This window comes from Mobula hypostoma, chromosome 2, assembly GCF_963921235.1.
Source record: "Mobula hypostoma chromosome 2, sMobHyp1.1, whole genome shotgun sequence".
In the NCBI taxonomy this organism is placed as follows: Eukaryota; Metazoa; Chordata; class Chondrichthyes; order Myliobatiformes; family Myliobatidae; genus Mobula; species Mobula hypostoma.
Window position 1 is genome coordinate 246,460,105 of NC_086098.1, and position 21,796 is coordinate 246,481,900.

Genomic DNA, 21,796 nt, shown 5'->3' on the forward strand with positions numbered 1-21,796 from the left:
TGGTTGTATCTATGCACAGTAATTATTCTCTATTGCAATATTCCTTGGGCCACAGACGTTCACCCTCACTGAATCAGCAAAACACTGACAGAGTATTTTCGTGACAGAATGAAAACTCGTTCTCGTTGAAGATCTGGAAATATGTAGAAAAAAGAACAAATGATGCCAAGTTTTGAATTTATTAATCGCGGGGACGAGAATATCAAAGCAAGGATGCACTATGGAGGCTTTATAAGGCATTGTTCAGACCGCTCCTGGAGTATTGTGAGCCATTCTGAGCCCCTTATCTAAGACAGGATGTGCTGGCATTGGAAAAGATCCCAGCCTGAAAGACTTAATGTTTGAGGAGTGTTTGACGTCTCAGAAGAGGATCTCATTGAAACCTCCCGGATACTGAACGACCTGGATAGAGTGATAGGGAGAGGATGTTTCCTATCAGTAGGTAAGTCCAGGACCAGAAGGCACCACCTCAGAATAGAGGTGCGTCCCTTTAGAACAGAGTTGAGGACGAATTTCTTCAATGGAGGGTGGTGAACCATTGCCACAGGCGGCTGTAGAGGTCAGGTCACTGGCTGTGTTCAAGGCAGAGACTGGTGGATTCTCGATTGCTCAGGGGGTTAAAGGTTATGGAGAGAAGGCAGGAAAAAGGGGTTGAGAAAAAATATCAGCTGTTATTAAATAGTGGAGCAGACACAATGGGCTGAATGGCCTAATTCTGCTCCCATACCCGATGATTCTTCAAATAGAGTTTTAACTGCGTTCAAAATCACACATCCCGCCGATCCCGCTAATGTGAGGTGGCATCCACTGATCACCTCGGGACGGAACACAGGGTTCGGAAAAGTCTCTGACGAACATCTGAAACTGCAGCGGGTGAGATTCAGATGGAAAGCTGTGTACGGTTTACCCTCTGGGACGGGGCAGGAACAAGGTTAATTAGAATGGGGAATATTTGGGACACAAGCGAAAATAAAAACACTCTGGAGCACTTCTGTTGCCTGGAGCCTGTTGCACAAAGAGCAACAGTAAACAGGTTCTTGTTTACAAAGATACAATCCAGTTTCAGAGTGCTTCAGTTTATCAAAGCTCCCTCTGCCTCTCTCCCCCCGCCCCCCGTCTCTCTCACTATCTTCAATAGGTTTCAAAAGTACACTTAATCAGAGAAATGTATACAATATATATCCTGAAATATACATTCTCTTTGTCTTTCTCTGTCTGTCTTTATCTCTCTCTCTCTCTCTCTTTCTCTCTCTATCTTTTTCTGTCTCTGTGGTCTTTACCTCTGCCCCGCTCTGTGGTCTATCTCTTTGGCCCTTCCCCCTCTCCCCTTCCCCCTCTCCCCTTCCCCCTTCCCCTTCCCCCTTCCCCCTCCCCTCCCCCCTCCCCCTCTCCACTCCCCCCTCCCCCCTCCCCCCTCTCCCCACCCCTCACATGGCCACTTCTGTCTCTCTGGGGAGGCCCCAGTACTCTCGCTGCTCAGTGTTCAATGAGGAAGGTACTCTGCACACAGTGGAGTCCCAGAGGGTGGCGAGGTCAGTGGGGTCACCGGAGAGGGACTCGCAGGTTCGGTGGGCTGTTCTTTGTTGGCAATTTAGATTATGAACCCACGTAGTCCCCTTTTATTGTCATTTAGTAATGCATGCATTAAAAAATGATACAATATTTCCTCCGGTGTGATATCACAAAACACAGGACAGACCAAGATTGAAAAAACTGACAAAATCACATAATTATAACATATAGTTACAACAATGCAACAATACCATAACTTGATGAAAAACAGTCCATGAGCACCGTAAAGTTCAAAGTCTCTCAAATGTCCCACATCTCACACAGACGGGAGAAGGAAGAAAACTCTCCTTGCCACACCCGACCATAGTCCGACTCTGAGTCATCCGAAAACTTCGAACTCTGATCAGCCCTCCGACACCGAGTACCGAGCACCGTCAATTGCGGGGTCTTTTACACGCTCTAACCCCATTTTGCTTCTCACCCCCACCAAACATGGAGATTTGAGGGGGACTGAGGGAAATATTTCCTCCTCAATGCCCCACACTACAGATTTCCCTCCTTACTGCCCCGCCCACAGTGAGTGCTCCCTCCCCACCTCCTTTCTGTCGGCTCGGTGCTCCCTCCTCACCGCCCCTTGCTAAGTGTGGTGATCAATCCCTAAAGCTCCCTGTGTGTGTGTGTGTGTGTGTGTGTGTGTGTGTGTGTGTGTGTGTGTGTGCGGGTGTGTGTGCGGGTGTGTGTGTGTGTGTGTGTGTGTGTGGGTGTGTGTCTGTGTGTGTGTGTGTGTGTGTGTGGGTGTGTGTGTGTGTACGTGTGTGTGTGTGTGTGTGTGTGTGTGTGTGTGCGCGCGCGCGCGCCCGTGTCCCACCCTCCCTCTCCAAAGCAATATCAAGACCCCATTCCCACCCCGGCCAAAGTGATGGTCAATTGGCTTATTACTGTCCCACGTACCGAGCTCCAGAGAAAGTAGTTTGTTCTGCATGTTGTCCATACAGATCCGTTCATCACAGCCGTGCGAGGGAAAACAATAACAGAGTGCAGAATGGAACATAGAACATAGAATAGTACAGCACAGTACAGGCCCTTCGGCCCACAATGTTGTGCTGACCCTCAAACCCTGCCTCCCATATAAGCCCCCACCTTAAATTCCTCCATATACTTGTCTAGCAGTCTCTTAAACTTCACTGGTGTATCTGCCCCCACCACTGACTCAGGCAGTGCATTCCACGCACCAACCACTCTCTGAGTAAAAAACCTTCCTCTAATATCCCCTTTGAACTTCCCACCCCTTACCTTAAAGCCATGTCCTCTTGTATTGAGCAGTGGTGCCCTGGGGAAGAGGCGCTGGCTATCCACTCTATCTATTCCTCTTATTATCTTGTATACCTCTATCATGTCTCCTCTCATCATCCTTCTCTCCAAAGAGTAAAGCCCTCGCTCCCTTAATCTCTGATCATAATGCATACTCTCTAAACCAGGCAGCATCCTGGTAGATCTCCTCTGTACCCTTTCCAATGCTTCCACATCCTTCCTATAGTGAGGTGACCAGAAATGGAGTGTTACAGTTACAGAGAGAGTGCGGTGCAGGCAGGCAATGTGCGAGGTGATAAGCAGATCAATTGGGAGGTCAAGAGTCCATCCTATCGGACTAGGAACCATTCTATTGTTTAATAACAGCGAGGTAGAAGCGGTCCCTGAGCCTGGTGGTATGTACTTTCCGGCTCCTGTATCTTCTGCCCGATGGAGAGGGGGCAAAGGGCGAATTTTCAGGGTCTTTGATGATGGTGTCTGCTTTCCTGAGGCTGTGGGAGGTGTAGACAGAGTCCGTGGAGGGACGAGTCGTTACAAGCCGAGAGAGCTCACTCAAATCCATCACAGAGGCTGAATTCTCTGGACGTAAACGTCTGCAGAATCCACCCCCCCCCGTGCCCTCCTGCAGGGGAGTTATTTGTTCTCTCTCCATGCTGTTTTACGGAGAGATCCAAGCTAAAGGGAAGATCCCATGTCACCACTCTGTCTGGTGGACCTCATTCTCACTGGCCGATACCACAAGGACCAGTGGCCCCGCGGGTGACAGATCCCCACCCTGGGGCTGCTGGGCACAGCCGTGCCAAGAAAGGGAGGGAGGGGTGGCTATTCCGAGAGATGTCCAGAAATGGGAGAGGGCGAGGGTGAAGGCAGTATCTTCCTTTGCCCCCGATTACAATGGAAGCAAAATGTGGTGGGGGTAAGGTCAGAGTGTGACCTCCCTGTTGGGGGGAGGGAAGGGAGAGTGGGAGCAGATTGTGGGAGGGGAGGGGAGAGGGAAAGTGCAGGGAGGTGGTAGAGGGGTGGGGCAGGGGACGAGGGAGAAGGCAAGGAATGGGGAGGGAGATGACGTCCCTGTGTGGGGAAGGGGAAGGTGAGGGGGCAGACGGGAAGGAGAGGCAAATGGAAGGGTGAGGGAGAAGGATGGAGGGAGCAAGGGGAGGGGGCTCAGAGGCAGCTGGATTTTTCCACAAAAGGACCCTAAAGAGAACCACCCCCCCCCACCCACCCCGTGTTCTCTGTATCAGCGGTAAGGAACTTTACAAGCACCTTAGCTTGGTGTGGGCAATTCACGCCCCTCCCTCAGAACATTGCCCCTTCCTCACTGCAGTCCCCCTCCCTCAGCACAACACCCCTCCTCACTGCAGACCCCCTCCCTCCTCACTGCAGACCCCTTCCCTCAGCACAACACCCCTCCTCACTGCAGACCCCCTCCCTCCTCACTGCAGACCCCCTCCCTCAGCACAACACCCCTCCTCACTGCAGACCCCCTCCCTCAGCACAACACCCCTCCTCACTGCAGACCCCCTCCCTCCTCACTGCAGACCCCCTCCCTCAGCACAACACTCCCTCCTCACTGCAGACCCAGTCCCACAGCATTCCTGTGTTCACCTCCCTCCCACAGCGTTCCTCCACCCCCCCCCCCACCTCTGGTGCTTCCTTTCCCTGGCATCGCTCAGGGACTGCCCACGACTTCTGCAGCCTCCATCAACCCTGCGTGGAAACTTTTCCTTGTTTATAGGGGATGGGAGCAGATGTTCGGAGAGAGTCCAACACCTCTGAGATGCTGTGGGAGGGGCGGTGAGGAAGGGTCTATCAGTCTGTTGAAAACGGAACAAACAGCCTGGATTTATTTTGTACTCGGAGCACGGACGTGCTGGGATGTTGGGATTTACTCCCGTGCCATTGTGAGGTTGAAGAGGTAGAGTCTGGATCATCGCCACAGGCGTGGGAGGGAGCTGTCTGTAACCGTGATAGATCAGTCCTAGCGACAGTACACCTGGTCTCCTGCCATCCTGCGCGCTGTGCTGTTGCTATATAATTAACAATGCTCCTTGCCAACTCATCCCACGGGGAGGTTCTCCAAACCTGCAAACGCACATCATGTCCATCAGGTGTAAAAACTCTGCCCATGACAGAGATACACAGAGCGAAGCTCCCTCTACACCTTCCCATCACACACTCCCGGGGTCAGACACGGAGTGAAACTCCCTCTACACCGTCCCATCACACACTCCCGGGGTCAGACACGGAGTGAAGCTCCCTCTACACTGTCCCATCACACACTCCCGGGGTCAGACACAGAGTGAAACTCCCTCTACACTGTCCCATCACACATTCCCGGGGTCAGACACAGAGTGAAACTCCCTCCACACGGTCCCATCACACACTCCAGGGGTCAGACACAGAGTGAAACTCCCTCCACACTGTCCCATCACACACTCCCAGGGTCAGACACAGAGTGAAACTCCCTCTGCACCGTCCCAGCACACACTCCCGGGGTCAGACACAGAGTGAAACTCCCTCTACACCGTCCCATCACACACTCCCGGGGTCAGACACAGAATGAAACTCCCTCCACACCGTCCCATCACACACACTTTGACGAGTGGACGTTGATGCATTTTGGACATTCAAACTGAGATGGGATGCAATCCATGACAGGACACTGTCAAGTGTTGTGGAACACAGGGACCTGAGAGTACAAATGAATCTGGCCTCAGCAGGCAGGGTGATGAAGGTGGTGTTTAGTCCGGGCCTTGGGTTTAGGGGGAAGGACATATTGCAGTTGTGAGTAACGTGGTCACCTTGTTCTGGGTAAGACATTGTCAAGTGGGAGAGGGCAGAAGAGATTTACAAGCTAGACTAGAGGGAGAGGGTGAAAACATTGTATCTTTAATCCCTGGATGGCAGGAGATATGATCTTATAAAATCATAATGTATTTGTATTTGTGAGTGTATGATCAGTGTCAGGAGTGGGGAGTCCAAATCGAGAGGGCACAACGACAAGGTGAGAGGGGTAAAAGATACCTGAGGGGTAATTCTTCACACAGAGGGCAGGTAGTAGCTGGAATGAGCAACCTGAGGATGTGGTCGAGGTGAGTACAATCACAACACTCGAGGTATTTGGATAGGGACATGGAGTGGGGAGTGGACGGAGGAAATGGAGTGAGCAGGGAGGCTGCTGTGGTCAGGCGGGACGATAGAACGTAGGACAGTACCGTACAGGGCAGGCCCTTGGTTCCACAAAGCTCCAAGTTTAATCTTCCCTCCCACGTAGCCCTCCGTTTTCCCTTCAGCCATGTGCCTATCTGAGAGTTTCTTAAATGTTCGTCTCCTACACTCCCCCCACCCCCCCAAGGCAGGGTGTTCCACACACCAGTCAACCCCACCCTCGGCAAGGCATTCTATACAGTTTGGCAGGTTTCAGGAGAGAGACAGAGAGGTGTTCAGGGTGGGGAGGAGGCTTTGTGAAGGGAAGGTCGTGCCTCACGAGCCTAATTGGGTTTTTTGAAGAGGTAACAAAAGAAATTGATGAGGGTAGGGCGGTAGATGGGGTCTACATGGATTTTAGCAAGGCATTTGACAAGGTCCCCCACGAGAGACTCATCCAGAAAGTCATGAGGCATGGGATCAGTGGAACCTTGGCTGTCTGGATAAAAAATTGGCTTACAGGAAGAAAGCAGAGGGTAGTAGTGGAAGGAAAGTATTCTGCCTGGAGGTCGGTGACTAGTGGAGTGCAACAGGGATCTGTCCTGGGACCCCTGCTCTTTGTGATTTTTATAAATGACCTAGATGAAGAGGCGGAAGGATGGGTGAGTAAGTTTGTGGATGACACGAAGATTGGAGGAGTTGTGGATGGAGCTGTAGGTTGTTGAAGGTTACAAGAGGATTTAGACAGGATACAGAGTTGGCAGAAAAGTGGCAGATGGAGTTCAATCCGGATAAGTGTGAGGTGATGCATTTTGGAAGGACAAACCAGAAGGCTGAGTACAGGGTTAATGGTCGCTTACTTAAGAGTGTGGATGAACAGAGGGACCTTGGGGTTCAAATCCATACATCCCTCAAGGTTGCTGCACAGGTTGATAGGATAGTTAAGAAGGCCTGTGGGATGCTAGACTTCATTAATAGGGGGATTGAGTTCAAGAGTAGAGAGGTCATATTGCAACACTACAAATCTCTGGTGAGACCACACTTAGAGAATTGTGTTCAGTTCGTGTCACCTCATTATAGGAAAGATGTGGAAGCTATGGAGAAGGTGCAGAGGAGATTTACCAGGATGTTGCCTGGATTGGAAAACAAGTCTTACGAGGCAAGGTTAGCAGAGCTGGGACTTTTCTCTTTGGAGCGTAGAAGGATGAGAGGGGACTTGATAGAGGTCTACAAGATTATGAGAGGCATAGCTAGGGTGGATAGCTAGTACCTGCTTCCCACGGCACGAATAGCAAACACCAGGGGGCATTTGTACAAAGTTAAGGGAGGGAAGTTTAGGGGAGACAGCAGGGATAAGTTTTTTTAGACAGAGGGTTGTGGGTGCCTGGAATGACTTGCCAGGGATGGTGGTGGAGGCTAAAACATTAGGGGTATTTAAGAGCCTCTTGGACAGGCACATGGATGAAATAAAAATAGAGGGTTACGGAGTAGTGTGGGTTTAGTACGGATTTTTAAAGGAATTATATGGGTCAGCACAACATCGCGGGCCGAAGGGCCTGTACTGTGCTGTAGTATTCTGGTGTCTAGTGTCTAGAAAGAGTGAGTGAGAGAGAGAGAGAGGAGAGACTGAGTAAAAATGAACAGGAGAGCGAGGGAGAGGGGGACAGAAGGAAGAGGAGAGAGAGAAAAGAAAAAAGAGAGGGAGGCAGGGGACTGAGAAAGAAAGGAGAGAGGAGGGGAAGAGACATAGAGAGTGGTGGGGGGGTGATAAAGGATAGGGGCTCAGTAGGAGAGGGAGGGGTCCAGGAAGGGAGAGGCACAACGAGGGTCAGGGAAGGAATTCCGGAACTCCAGGGAGCGACAATCAGTGGTGGAGGGAGGGGTTTTGGGGGAGGTTGGAGGGACAGAATTGGGAGGAGGGAGATCTGGGATGGAGGAGCAGGAATTTCGAGGGGGGGGTAGGTTTAGAGACAGGACGCCAAGCTCAGGGCATGGGAGTGGGAGAGCCGGCCCATTCAAGTCCCTTGCAAGGAATAACTTCAGGCTCCTGGGACACACAGCAGGGCTTGGATTTTCATCGGACAACGGCTTTGGGCTGTGGTTCCCACAGAGCTGAGTCAGCCCAGAGGGAAAGGCTGAAAAGCCAACATTTCTTTCAGTCGGTAACCCTGGTAATGTGGAGGTCAAGCTAAGTAGGCCGGAGGCTTCAGTACGGAGGCTGTTCTTGGCATCCCGAGGAGAAGAAATGAAATTCCAGCCTCCATCTCAAATCACGTTACAAGACTGGGAAGGTCACATTTCTCAAATTTGTATCAAGTTGTGTGGGCATTGAACAGCCGAGAGGCGGGATCATCGCCAACTCAAAGGGACAAGGTGGAGGGAACTTCCCTCTCTGAGACGGAAGGGTAAAGAAGGGAGGGGTTTATAGAGACAAGGAGGGGTGTAGGGGCCGGAGGGGGTTACAGAGACAGGGAGGGGTGTAGGGGCTGGAGGGGGTTACAGAGACAGGGAGGGGTGTAGGGGCTGGAGGGGGTTACAGAGACAGGGAGGGGTGTAGGGGCTGGAGGGGGTTACAGAGACAGGGAGGGGTGTAGGGGCTGGAGGGGGTTACAGAGACAGGGAGGCGTGTAGGGGCTGGAGGGGGTTACAGAGACAGGGAGGGGTGTAGGGGCTGGAGGGGGTTACAGAGACAGGGAGGGGTGTAGGGGCCGGAGGGGGTTACAGAGACAGGGAGGGGTGTAGGGGCCGGAGGGGGTTACAGAGACAGGGAGGGGTGTAGGGGCCGGAGGGGGTTACAGAGACAGGGAGGGGTGTAGGGGATGGAGGGGTTACAGAGACAGGGAGGGGTGTAGGGGTTGGAGGGGGTTACAGAGATAGGGAGGGGTGTAGGGGCTGGAGGGGGTTACAGAGACAGGGAGGGGTGTAGGGGCTGGAGGGGGTTACAGAGACAGGGAGGGGTGTAGGGGCTGGAGGGGGTTACAGAGACAGGGAGGGGTGTAGGGATGGAGGGGGTTACAGAGATAGGGAGAGGTGTAGAGAGTGGAGAGTATTAGAGTGTTACAGTGGTAATGAGGATGATAGCCACAGCAAAGGAGACTCACTCACTGTCTCACACACACTGGGACAGGACAGGGAATACGATCTGACTGACAAGGCAGAGGCTGCCAGGCAGCTGTTGAACATGTCACATCTGCCATAGCCGCCTTGAGGCCCAGCTGTGCTGGTGGCCGGCTGCTCGTCACATGATCACTCGTACCCCGTGACCTTCACACCCTGTGTCCCAGGGCTCGGCAACCCCTGAGAGCCTGAGAGACGCTTCTTGTCCCCAACTGCAGATACAGGGGTCTTACAGTCAGTCAGAGAAACGCCCCTCAGCACACCTCGATCTCTGCTCAGCTCACTCCAGAGCAGCCCTCCCTCCACTCCCCGTCAGTGAGATCCCCCCTCACTGACGGGGTGTGAGTGTCGAGTGGGGAACTCCCAGATGGGGTGTGGGGGTGGGAGGAGTTATTGTCCGTGGTCAAGGCCTCACCCCTGACCCTGCTGGCCTGGGTGTCTGTTGAGTGATTTGAGGGTGGCTGGTGCCCCATGGGCGACTGGGATCTTCCCCCTTATGTAGGGGCATTTGAGGGGGCAGCCCGCACCCTGGGTCAAACTGGAGGTGTGATACTGTTGAATGAATCCCAAGGGGTCAAGGTGTTAACTCTTCCTTGTCTCTGTACCTTTCTCTATCCTACACAAACCTCCTGATCTCTGTGAGCCCCTCCTCAACTTTGTGATTCCCCCAGCTTCTGCACCCCTCCTGTCTTTGTAACCCCACCCAGCCCCTACACCCCTCCCTGTCTCTGTAACCCTCTCCGGCCCCTACACCCCTCCCTATCTCTGTAACCCCTCCAGCCCCTACACCCCTTCCTGTCTCTATAACCCCCTCCAGCTCCTACATCCTCCCTGTCTCTGTAACCCCCTCCAACCCCTACACCCCTCGCTGTCTCTGTAACCCCCTCCAGCCCCTACACCCCTCGCTGTCTCTGTAACCCCCTCCAGCCCCTACACCCCTCCCTGTCTCTGTAACCCTCTCTGGCCAACATAGCCTTCCCTGTGTCTGTGAGCATTGGAATTGGTGAGATATTCTTTGCGGCTCATGGGATCTTGCTGTGTGCAGACTGACTGGCTTTCCAGTCGCCACAAGCCCACCGTCCCCCCTCAGCTGGAGGGTTGAGGGAAAACCCTGTGCAGTGAGCAGCCCTCTGGAGGTGGGGAAGGTGCTCCAATTGGGTCTCGTATTGCACAGGACAGGGATTCCGAAGAAAACACCAACGTTCTTCATCATTTCCCCTCTCCCTTCTGCTTCCGCACAGATAGGAATTCGCCAGGAAATGACATGGCCATGTCCGGCAGGCCGAGATGGCTGGGTGAGAGCAGATAGGCCTTGCACAGAGGTGAGGAGGGAGGAGGCAGCTAGAGAGAGGTGATCCCAGAGTACGGACCCTGTGAGCTGGGACACACTCACAGCTGCAGGCACCGGAAACACTGGAAGTGGGATGGGTCCTTCCTGTTGTTAGGAACGAGGCCACGAATTGTCTATGTGATTTCCACGGGCTGGTAGACCAGGAGCTCTGGAGTGTGGATCGCTGTCTCCTGTCCTGAAGTTTTCTCAATTTGTCCTCTCCCCTGAGGAAGATGGAACTTTTCCATCCATCGCTCCTCTGCATTTCACACACACCTCCATTATACATCCACTGAACACGGTCAGCCAAAGATAGAGTGTGTCAGGTTGTCCTGAAGGTACAATAATCCTCGTCAGTCACACCACAACTATAACCCTCCCCGTCAGTCTCCCCAGTAACTATAACCCTCCTCGTCACTCTCTCCCCGTAACTATAACCCTCCCCGTCAGTCTCCCCAGTAACTATAACCCTCCCCGTCAGTCTCCCCAGTAACTATAACCCTCCTCGTCACTCTCTCCCCGTAACGATAACCCTCCCCGTCAGTCTCACTATAACTATAACCCTCCTTGTCAGTCTCCCCGTAACTATAACCCTCCCCATCAGTCTCCCCGTAACTATAACCCTCCCCGTCAGTCTCCCCCATAAGTCTCCCCCGTAACTATAACCCTCCTCGTCAGTCTCCCCCGCAACTATAACCATCACTGTCAGTCTCCCCGTAACTATAACCCTCCCCGTCAGTCTCCCCCCGTAACTATAACCCTCCCCGTCAGTCTCCCCATAACTATAACCCTCCCTGTCAGTCTCCCCTGTAACTATAACCCTCCCCGTCAGTCTCCTCCCGTAACTATAACGCTCCCCGTCAGTCTCCCCGTAACGATAACCCTCCCCGTCAGTCTCCCCATAACTATAACCCTCCCTGTCAGTCTCCCCCGTAACTATAACCCTCCCCGTCAGTCTCTCCCGTAACAATAACCCTCCCCGTCAGTCTCCCCGTAACTATAACCCTCCCCGTCAGTCTCCCCATATCTATAACCCTCCCCGTCAGTCCCCCCGTAACTATAAGCCTCCCCGTCAGTGACCCCCGTAACTATAACCCTCCCCATCAGTGACCCCCATAACTATAACCCTCCCCATAACTATAACCATCCCAGTCGCTCCCCCGTAACTATAAACCTCCCCGTCAGTCTCTCCCCGTAACTATAACCCTTCCCCGTCAGTTTCCCCCTTAACTATAACCCTCCCAGTCTGTCTCCCTTGTAACTATAACCCTCCCCATCAGTCTCCCCCATAACTATAACCATCCTCGTCAGTCTCCCCCGTAACTATAACCCTCCCCGTCAGTCTCCCCCGTAACTATAGCCCTCCCTGTCAGTCTCCCCGTAACTATAACCCTCCCCATCAGTCTCCCCCCGTAACTATAACCCTCCCTGTCAGTCTCCCCCGTAACCATAATCCTCCCCGTCAGTCTCTTCCGTAACTATAACCCTCCCCGTCAGTCTCTCCAGTAACTATAACCCTCCCCGTCAGTCTCCCCGTAACTATAACCCTCCCTGTCAGTCTCCCCATAACTATAACCCTCCCTGTCAGTCTCCCCGTAACTATAACCCTCCCCGTCAGTCTCCCCCGTAACCATAATCCTCCCCGTCAGTCTCTCCCGTAACTATAACCCTCCCTGTCAGTCTCCCCTGCAACTATAACCCTCCCCGTCAGTCTCCCCCGTAACTATAATCCTCCCCGTCAGTCTCCCCGTAACTATAACCCTCCCCATCAGTCTCCCTCCGTAACTATAACCCTCCCTGTCAGTCTCCCCGTAACTATAACCCTCCCCGTCAGTCTCCCCCGTAACCATAATCCTCCCCGTCAGTCTCTTCCGTAACTATAACCCTCCCCGTCAGTCTCCCCCGTAACTATAACCCTCCCCGTCAGTCTCTCCAGTAACTATAATCCTCCCCGTCAGTCTCCCCGTAACTATAACCCTCCCCGTCAGTCTCTTCCGTAACTATAATCCTCCCCGTCAGTCTCTCCAGTAACTATAATTCTCCCCGTCAGTCTCCTCCCGTAACTATAACCCTCCCCGTCAGTCTCCCCGTAACTATAACCCTCCCCGTCAGTCTCCCCATAACTATAACCCTCCTCGTCAGTCCCCCCGTAACTATAAGCCTCCCCGTCAGTGACCCCCGGAACTATAACCCTCCCAGTCAGTGACCCCCGTAACTATAACCCTCCCCATAACTATAACCCTCCCAGTCGCTCCCCCGTAACTATAAACCTCCCCGTCAGTCTCTCCCCGTAACTATAACCCTTCCCCGTCAGTTTCCCCCGTAACTATAACCCTCCCCGTCAGTTTCCCCCGTAACTATAACCATCCTCGTCAGTCTCCCCCATAACTATAACCCTCCCCGTCAGTCTCCCCGTAACTATAACCCTCCCCGTCAGTCTCCCCCCCGTAACTATAACCCTCCCCATCAGTCTCCCCGTAACTATAACCCTCCCCGTCAGTCTCCCCCGTAACTATAACCCTCCCCGTCAGTCTCTCCCGTAACTATAACCCTCCCCGTCATTCTCCCCTGTAACTATAACCCTCCCCGTCAGTCGCCCCCGTAACTATAACCCTCCCCGTCAGTGACCCCCATAACTATAACCCTCCCCGTCAGTGACCCCCGTAACTATAACCCTCCCCATAACTATAACCCTCCCAGTCGCTCCCCCGTAACTATAAACCTCCCCGTCAGTCTCCCCATAACTATAACCCTCCCCGTCAGTCTCCCCCGTAACTATAACCATCCTCGTCAGTCTCCCCCGTAACTATAACCCTCCCTGTCAGTCTCCCCCCCCGTAACTATAACCATCCCCATCACTCTCCTCCGTAACTATAAGCGTCCCTGTCAGTCTCCCCTGTAACTATAACCCTCCCCGTCAGTCTCCCCTGTATCTAATACCCTCCCCGTCACTCTCCCCTGTAACTATAACCCTCCCCGTCAGTCTCCCCCATTACTATAACCCTCCCTGTCAGTCTCCCCCATTACTATAACCCAGTATTAATCGCTGTACACAAACCACAGACAGAATGTACCCAGTGTCCACTGTTCCAGCTCCTGGCCAGTCCCGAGGTACCGGTTAGGAAGCCCTGGGTTGGGCCGAACTTCAAACCTTAAGGGTCCTGAACAGACTCCTCTATCGCCATTGATTATCAGTGTTGGCTCTGGGGGTCTCTCAGGGGGAGAGGTTGGCAGGATGAGGCTGTACCCTGTGGATTCACCCTGGGGCAGGCAGGGAAGAGGGTCCAGATACAGAGAGAATTTGAGAGGGGTCATTAAACATCTAGAATTTCTGATTGTGTCCTGAAAGTGAATGGAGGCTCTCCTCTGGCCTCCATTCAGTCGTGACCTCCAGACAGGTTCACTGTGATCCATCTTCTCCCCACATCCCACCCCAGGAGAGAGGCTGCAGGGTGGGGAGGGGGTGCAGGGGAAAAGATGAAGGGTCACACAGAAGGAACTGGCCTGCCCCTGGGGGTGGTGCAGGCTGTTGTGGACTCGGGATCCGGGTCTCAGCCAGCGTTCCCAGATTGAACTGCACCCGGGAATATCCCGTCAGTGAATCTCATAGGAGCCGATCTCTATAACCTCTCCCCCTACCCCACCCGTCCATACATCACACCCAATCCAAATAGGGGAGAGAGGTGCTATGTTGTTACAGAGACAGGGAGGGGTGTAGGGGCTGGAGGGGTTACAGAGACAGGGAGGGGTGTAGGGGCCGGAGGGGGTTACAGAGACAGGGAGGGGTGTAGGGGTTGGAGGGGGTTACAGAGACAGGGAGGGGTGTAGGGTCTGGAGGGGTTTACAGAGAGGGGGGGTGTAGGGGTTGGAGGGGGTTACAGAGACAGGGAGGGGTGTAGGGGCTGGAGGGGGTTACAGAGACAGGGAGGGTTGTAGGGGCTGGAGGGGGTTACAGAGACAGGGAGGGGTGTAGGGGCTGGAGGGGGTTACAGAGACAGGGAGGGGTGTAGGGCCTGTAGGGATTACAGTGACAGGGAGGGGTGTAGGGGCTGGAGGGGGTTACAGAGACAGGGAGGGTTGTAGGGGCTGGAGGGGGTTACAGAGACTGGGAGGGGTGTAGGGAATGGAGGGGGTTACAGAGACAGGGAGGGGTGTAGGGACTGTAGGGATTACTGAGACAGGGAGGGGTGTAGTGGCTGGAGAGGGTTACAGAGACAGGGAGGGGTGTAGGGGCTGTAGGGATTACTGAGACAGGGAGGGGTGTAGTGGCTGGAGAGGGTTACAGAGACAGGGAGGGGTGTAGGGGCTGTAGGGATTACAGAGACAGGGAGGGGTGTAGGGGCTGTAGGGATTACAGAGACAGGGAGGGGTGTAGGGGCTGTAGGGATTACTGAGACAGGGAGGGCTGTAGGGGCTGGTGCAAGTTCCCAAGAAGCCGAGGGCTGTAGATGCCAGAGGAGATTACAGAGATAGAGAGGGGTGTAGGGGAGAGAGGGAGTTACAGAGATGGGGATGGGGTGTTGGGGGAGGGGATTATAGAGATGGGGATGGGGTGGCGGGGGGAGATGATTATAGAGATGGGGTTGGGGGATCGTGGAGGGAGAGGATTATAGAGGCGGGGCTGGAGTGTTGGTGGGGATAGGGGGTTATATATTAGCTGTTCCATCAAAGTCACCAGGTCTGAATCTGGACAGCCCCTTCATCGTGACAGTGAGATAGTGCTTCACACTCCCACCGTCTCAGTTTGGGAACACGCGCCGAATCCAAGACGACAGTCTGTTCAGCCGTGTCAGATAACGGGGAGGACGGGACCCCCTCGGACATGAAGCACTCCATGTCACCAGCAGATGTGCTGTCAGACACAGCTGCCCTGGGCACCCTCACAGTTACAATCAAGACATGTCTACCACCTCCCTGTGTAACCTCTGCAGCCTTGCGTCCCGACACTGGAAATATAATTTTCCTGCCCTTTTAAACCCAGCAAGAAACTGACCCAGAATCTCTCCAACATGATGTCATTACCTCAAAGTCAAGGTCAAATATGTTATCAAGTACATTTCTGTCTCCATATATTGCCTTCAAAGTCATTTTCCTGCAGGCCTTTTCAGGAAAAGAAAGAAATATAATTGGGTTTATGAGAACGTCAAACACTTCAGCACAGTACAGACCTTTCAGACCTTCATGTTGTGCTGACAGTTTATCCTTACGAAAGAAAGACTGCAAGCAACCAAAGTTTAAGATCCATGTATTATCAAAGTACAGTGTGCCACAAACAAGAGAAAATCTGCAGATGCTGGAAATCCAAGATGTTTCAGACTGAGACCCCTCATCAAAATGTTCTGATGTTCTGATGAAGGTCTTGGCCTGAAACATTGACTGGCTGTTTACTCTTTTCCATGGATGCTGCCTGGCCTGCTGAGCTCCTCCAGCATTTTGTGCCTGTTGCATACCCTATACAACCTCGAGATTTGTCTCCTTGCAGGCAGTCACAAAACAAGGAAACAGAATAGAAGCCATTTAACAAATAGACCATCGCACACCCGGTGCAGAACAGAACAGAGCCGAACCGCACCGACCACAAAAGCAAGCAGATGACTGAACCAACACGCAAACAAAGACAAGTAGCGCAAATTAAAATATTAATACTGATAACATGAGTAGTAGCGTCCTTGAAAGTGGAACCGGTTCAGTGTTGAGGAGAGCGAAGTTACCCACACCGGTTCAGGAGTCTGATAGTTGAAGGGTGATAACTGTTCCTAAACCTGGTGGTGTGGGGCCTGGTTTGCCTGATGCTTTTGGAGAGAAGGTGGGTTTGGCCTGGATGGTGGGCATCCTTGATGATAGATGCTGCCTTTTCGTGGTGGAGCTTTGTGTAAATGTGGTCAGTGGTGCGGAGGGCTTTGCCTGTGATGGGCTGGGCCGTATCCACCATTCCTGACGAAGCATCTCAGCCCAAAGCATCAACTGTACCTCTTCCTATAGACGCTGCCTGGCCTGCTGCATTCCACCAGTATCTTGAATGTGTTGCTGCACCATTTTAGGTAGCTGTCTGTTCCAGAGCATTGGAAATCTCAATTTGGAATTAGAATCCTGAACTTCTATAAAATGTCCCAGGTTACATTTCGTTAGCCCCTGTGGAAATTACCAATCTGCCTCCTGAAACACTGATATTCCAGTTTCTCATAGAGGCATCCAGCATGGCAAGAGGTCCTTCAGCCCAATTAGTCTCTGCTGACCAAGACCAAAGTCAAAGTGGAGTTAACTGTCATCTCATGTATGCACAGGCGCAATGAAAAACTTCACTTCAGATTCCAGATTCAGGTTTATATATCATGTGTACGTCAATATATACGGTGAAATGCGTTGTTTACGTTAACCACCATCACACCCAAGGTGCGCTGGGGCAGTGCGTGAGAGTCGCCACACGGTCCGGTGCCAATAAAGCAGACGCACTCAGCAAAACAACGGAGAGCACAAGGGGCAGCAGGAGCGAAACTCACAGCAGTGCAGGCACGCAGCGTCAGATTCACATAACGCCAACATAAACTGTTCACACTTCCTACAAGAAAGAACAAAAAACACAGTCCACTGTAGTGCAAAGAGGTCACAGCGTTCCTGTACTGAGGTGGTGATTGGGGTTGTGCTGGTCGGTTCAGGCACCGAATGGTTGAAGGGAAGTGGCTGTTCCTGAACCTGGTGGTGTGGGACTTCAGGCTTCTGTACCTCCTGCCCGATGGGAGCTGAGAGAAGATGGCCTGGCCCGGATGGTGGGGATCTGTGATGATGGACGTTGCCTTGTTGAGGCAGCGTTTCCTGTATTCCCATCTAAGCTAGTCCCATTTTCCTACGTTTGGAACACACCCTTCTACATGTCTGTCCAAATGTCTTTTAAATGTTGTTAACGTACTGTGGCTGCCTCATTCGCTTCCTCCGGCAGCTCGTTCCGCAGACTGCAGCTTTAGTCCCCACACCACCAGGTTCAGTAACAGTTATTAGCCATCAGCCATCAGGCTCCCGAACCAGTGTGGATAACTTCTCTCATCTCAACACTGAACTAATTCCACAACCTTTCAGGGACTCTTCACAACTCATCTTTTCAGTATTATTTGCAAAGTTTGTCTTACTGTACAAATCAGTTGTTCGTCCTGGCGAAGGGTCTGGGCCTGAAACGTCGACTGTACCTCTTCCTAGAGATGCTGCCTGGCCTGCTGCGTTCACCAGCAACTTTGATGTGTGTTGCTTGAAATTCCAGCATCTGCAGAATTCCTTGTGTTTGCATTTGTTAGTCTTTGTTTGTTTATGCATAGTTTTCATAAAATTCTATTGTATTTCTTTTTTTTCCTTGTAATGCCTCCAAGAAAATTAATCTCAGGATTGTATATGGTAACATACTTACACTAGGAAAATAAATTTGCTTTGAACTTTGAACTGAGATCAAATCTTTTCCCTATCATCTTAAACCTGTGCCCTCTGGTTCCTGATTCCCCGACCCTGTGTGCATTCACCCTATTTCTGCCCCTCTATAAGCTCCAGGGAAATCAGTGCCAGCCTGCCTAGTCTCTCCTGTCTCAAGCTGTCCAGTGCCGACAGTATCCTTGTGAATGTTTCCTGCCCCTTTCCAGCACGGAGGCGGATTCTTCGGAATCTGCCTTTGGATGCCAGGACCCTTGACGATAAACCTTTTCATAATGGATCTCTAGCTAATATTTATAGTATGTTGTTGGCGTTGAGAAACATTCCGTTAGACAAAATTAAAAACCTCTGGAACTATGACCTACAGATTTCAATTGATGAGGATACTTGGAATGAAATTTTTAAACTTGTTCACACCACTTCGTTATGTGCGCGTCACTCTCTTTTACAATTTAAAGTGGTTCATACAGCCTACATGACTAAAGATAAGTTCTCGTTTTTACTCAGATTTTTCTCCATACTGTAATGGGTGTAATGTTGAAGAGGCCTCTCTAATTCATATGTTTGCGGCTTGATAAATTTTGGAAAGAAATATTTCAAACTTTCTCGGAGCTTTCTAAGGTAAACTTTAAACCCAACCCTCTGACTGCCTTGTTGGAGGAAATGATTTTATTCTTAAGCCACATACATCAAAGTTGCTGGTGAACGCAGCAGGCCAAGCAGCATCTATAGGAAGAGGTACAGTCGACGTTTCAGGCCGAGACCCTTCGTCAGGACTAACTGAAGGAAGAGTGAGTAAGGGATTTGAAAGCTGGAGGGGGAGGGGGAGATGCAAAATGATAGGAGAAGACAGGAGGGGGAGGGATAGAGCCGAGAGCTGGACAGGTGATAGGCAAAAGGGGATACGAGAGGATCATGGGACAGGAGGTCCGGGAAGAAAGACAAGGGGGGGGTGACCCAGAGGATGGGCAAGAGGTATATTCAGAGGGACAGAGGGAGAAAAAGGAGAGTGAGAGAAAGAATGTGTGCATTAAAATGAGTAACAGATGGGGTACGAGGGGGAGGTGGGGCATTAGCGGAAGTTAGAGAAGTCAATGTTCATGCCATCAGGTTGGAGGCTACCCATACGGAATATAAGGTGTTGTTCCTCCAACCTGAGTGTGGCTTCATCTTTACAGTAGAGGAGGCCGTGGATAGACATGTCAGAATGGGAATGGGATGTGGAATTAAAATGTGTGGCCACTGGGAGATCCTGCTTTCTCTGGCGGACAGAGCGTAGATGTTCAGCAAAGCGATCTCCCAGTCTGCATCGGGTCTCACCAATATATAAAAGGCCACATCGGGAGCACCGGATGCAGTATATCACCCCAGTCGACTCACAGGTGAAGTGATGCCTCACCTGGAAGGACTGTTTGGGGCCCTGAATGGTGGTAAGGGAGGAAGTGTAAGGGCATGTGTAGCACTTGTTCCGCTTACACGGATAAGTGCCAGGAGGGAGATCAGTGGGGAGGGATGGGGGGGACGAATGGACAAGGGAGTTGTGTAGGGAGCGATCCCTGCGGAATGCAGAGAGAGGGGGGGAGGGAAAGATATGCTTAGTGGTGGGATCCCGTTGGAGGTGGCGGAAGTTACGGAGAATAATATGTTGGACCCGGAGGCTGGTGGGGTGGTAGGTGAGGACCAGGGGAACCCTATTCCTAGTGGGGTGGTGGGAGGATGGAGTGAGAGCAGATGTACGTGAAATGGAGGAGATGCGTTTAAGAGCAGAGTTGATAGTGGAGGAAGGGAAGCCCCTTTCTTTAAAAAATGAAGACATCTCCCTCGTCCTAGAATGAAAAGCCTCATCCTGAGAGCAGATGCGGCGGAGACGGAGGAATTGCGAGAAGGGGATCACAACTATCTGGACTATTCCTCTTCTCACCCTGTCTCTTGCAAAAACGCCATCCCCTTCTCGCAATTCCTCCGTCTCCGCCGCATCTCCTGTCCCATGATCCTCTCGTATCCCCTTCTGCCTATCACCTGTCCAGCTCTCGGCTCCATCCCTCCCCCTCCTGTCTTCTCCTATCATTTTGCATCTCCCCCTCCCCCTCCAGCTTTCAAATCCCTTACTCACTCTTCCTTCAGTTAGTCCTGACGAAGGGTCTCGGCCTGAAACGTCGACTGCACCTCTTCCTAGAGATGCTGCCTGGCCTGCTGCGTTCACCAGCAACTTTGATGTATGTTGCTTGAATTTCCAGCATCTGCAGAATTCCTGTTGTTATTCTTAAGCCAAATGATTTGCATATTTTGGCTTTTATTTCTCTTTTAGCCAGAAGAGTTTTGTTGCTTAAATGGAAAAACCTGCTCCACCTACTCATGCCCACTGGTTGATCGATATTATGTCATTTTTAAATCTAGAGAATATTAGCTGTTCTATTTCTATACCTAGACAAGATATTTACACATTATGGGGACCTCTTTGGAACTACTTTCACAATTTTCGATTTGGTCAACAACGATGATAGCTATTAGATGTTTGAACTTATGACTATATGTCAGAGATTTTATTTTCTCTTCTTTTAACCAGACAGCTTTTTTTCCCTTTTTTTTTACTCTCTCTTTTTTCTATTTTGTTATGGGGTTTTGATTAGAATAAAATATACCTTTTCAATATTATGGTTAATTTACTATACATAGTTACGGGGAAGTTCAATCTTGTTTCTGTTTCCATAATACCATAACGTGTTTGGTATTCGTCTATGCAAGTAATTAATAAAAATACTGAAAAAGACGATAAATCTGGCGCCGGGGTGGGGTTAGGGAGGTGTCAGGGATCTCTCCATCACCTCTCCACTGCCTGGTGCCAGTGGCAGCTGCTGGGGGGGGTGGACGAGGAAGTGAGTGAGGCAGCAGGGGTTCGGTGAGGGCCAGAATCTCGGACCCGCCTCTCTGTCAGGAGCACGGGGGAATGGAAGGACTGGGTTCCCTGTACCCGCAGTGTAAGGTGGGTGAATACCCCACCCTCTCTGACCCTCAATGCACCTCACTGTCTCTTTGTCCCTCTACATCCGTCCCTTTCTCTGTAACCCCCTCCAGCCTCTACACCCCTCCCCGTCTCTGTAACCCCCTCCAGACCCTACACCCCTCCCTGTCTCTGTAACACCCTCCAGCCCCTACACTCCTCCCTGTCTCTGTAACCCCCTCCAGCCCCTACACTCCTCCCTGTCTCTGTTATCCCCTCCAGCCCCTACACCCCTCCCTGTCTCTGTAACCCCCTCCAGCCCCTACACTCCTCCCTGTCTCTGTAACCCCCTCCAGCCCCTACACTCCTCCCTGTCTCTGTTATCCCCTCCAGCCCCTACACCCCTCCCTGTCTCTGTAACCCCCTCCAGCCCCTACACCCCTCCCTGCCTCTGTAACCCCCTCCAGTCCCTACACCCCTCCCTGTCTCTGTAACCCCCTCCAGCCCCTACACCCCTCCCTGTCTCTGTAACCCCCTCCAGCCCCTACACCCCTCCCTGTCTCTGTAACCCCCACCGGCCCCTACACCCCTCCCCGTCTCTGTAAACCCCCTCCAGTCCCTACACCCCTCCCTGTCTCTGTAACCCCCTCCAGCCCCTACACCCCTCCCTGTCTCTGTAACCCCTCCAGCCCCTACACCCCTCCCTGTCTCTGTAACCTCTCCAGCCCCTACACCCCTCCCTGTCTCTGTAACCCCTCCATCCCCTACACTCCTCCCTGTCTCTGTAACCCCCTCCAGCCCCTACACCCCTCCCTGTCTCTGTAACCCCCTCCAGTCCCTACACTCCTCACTGTCTCTGTAACCCCCTCCAGCCCCTACACCCCTCCCTGTCTCTGTAACCCCCTCCAGTCCCTACACTCCTCACTGTCTCTGTAACCCCCTCCAGCCCCTACACCCCTTCCTGTCTCTGTAACCCCCTCCAGTCCCTACACCCCTCCCTGTCTCTGTAACCCCCTCCAGTC

At 52.2% G+C, this 21,796-nt stretch overlaps 1 protein-coding gene across 1 annotated transcript in view; it reads left to right on the top strand.

Annotated features, from left to right (window-relative positions):
- The first annotated feature begins 335 nt into the window (after positions 1 to 335).
- The window catches only part of LOC134337497 (soluble guanylate cyclase 88E-like), an 83,178-nt gene continuing 61,717 nt past the window's right edge, over positions 336 to 21,796 (top strand). Inside the window, exon 1 of the mRNA XM_063032568.1 lies at positions 336 to 442. The gene's annotated coding sequence lies outside the window, so the exon portion shown is untranslated. The remainder of the gene's footprint in view (positions 443 to 21,796) is intronic.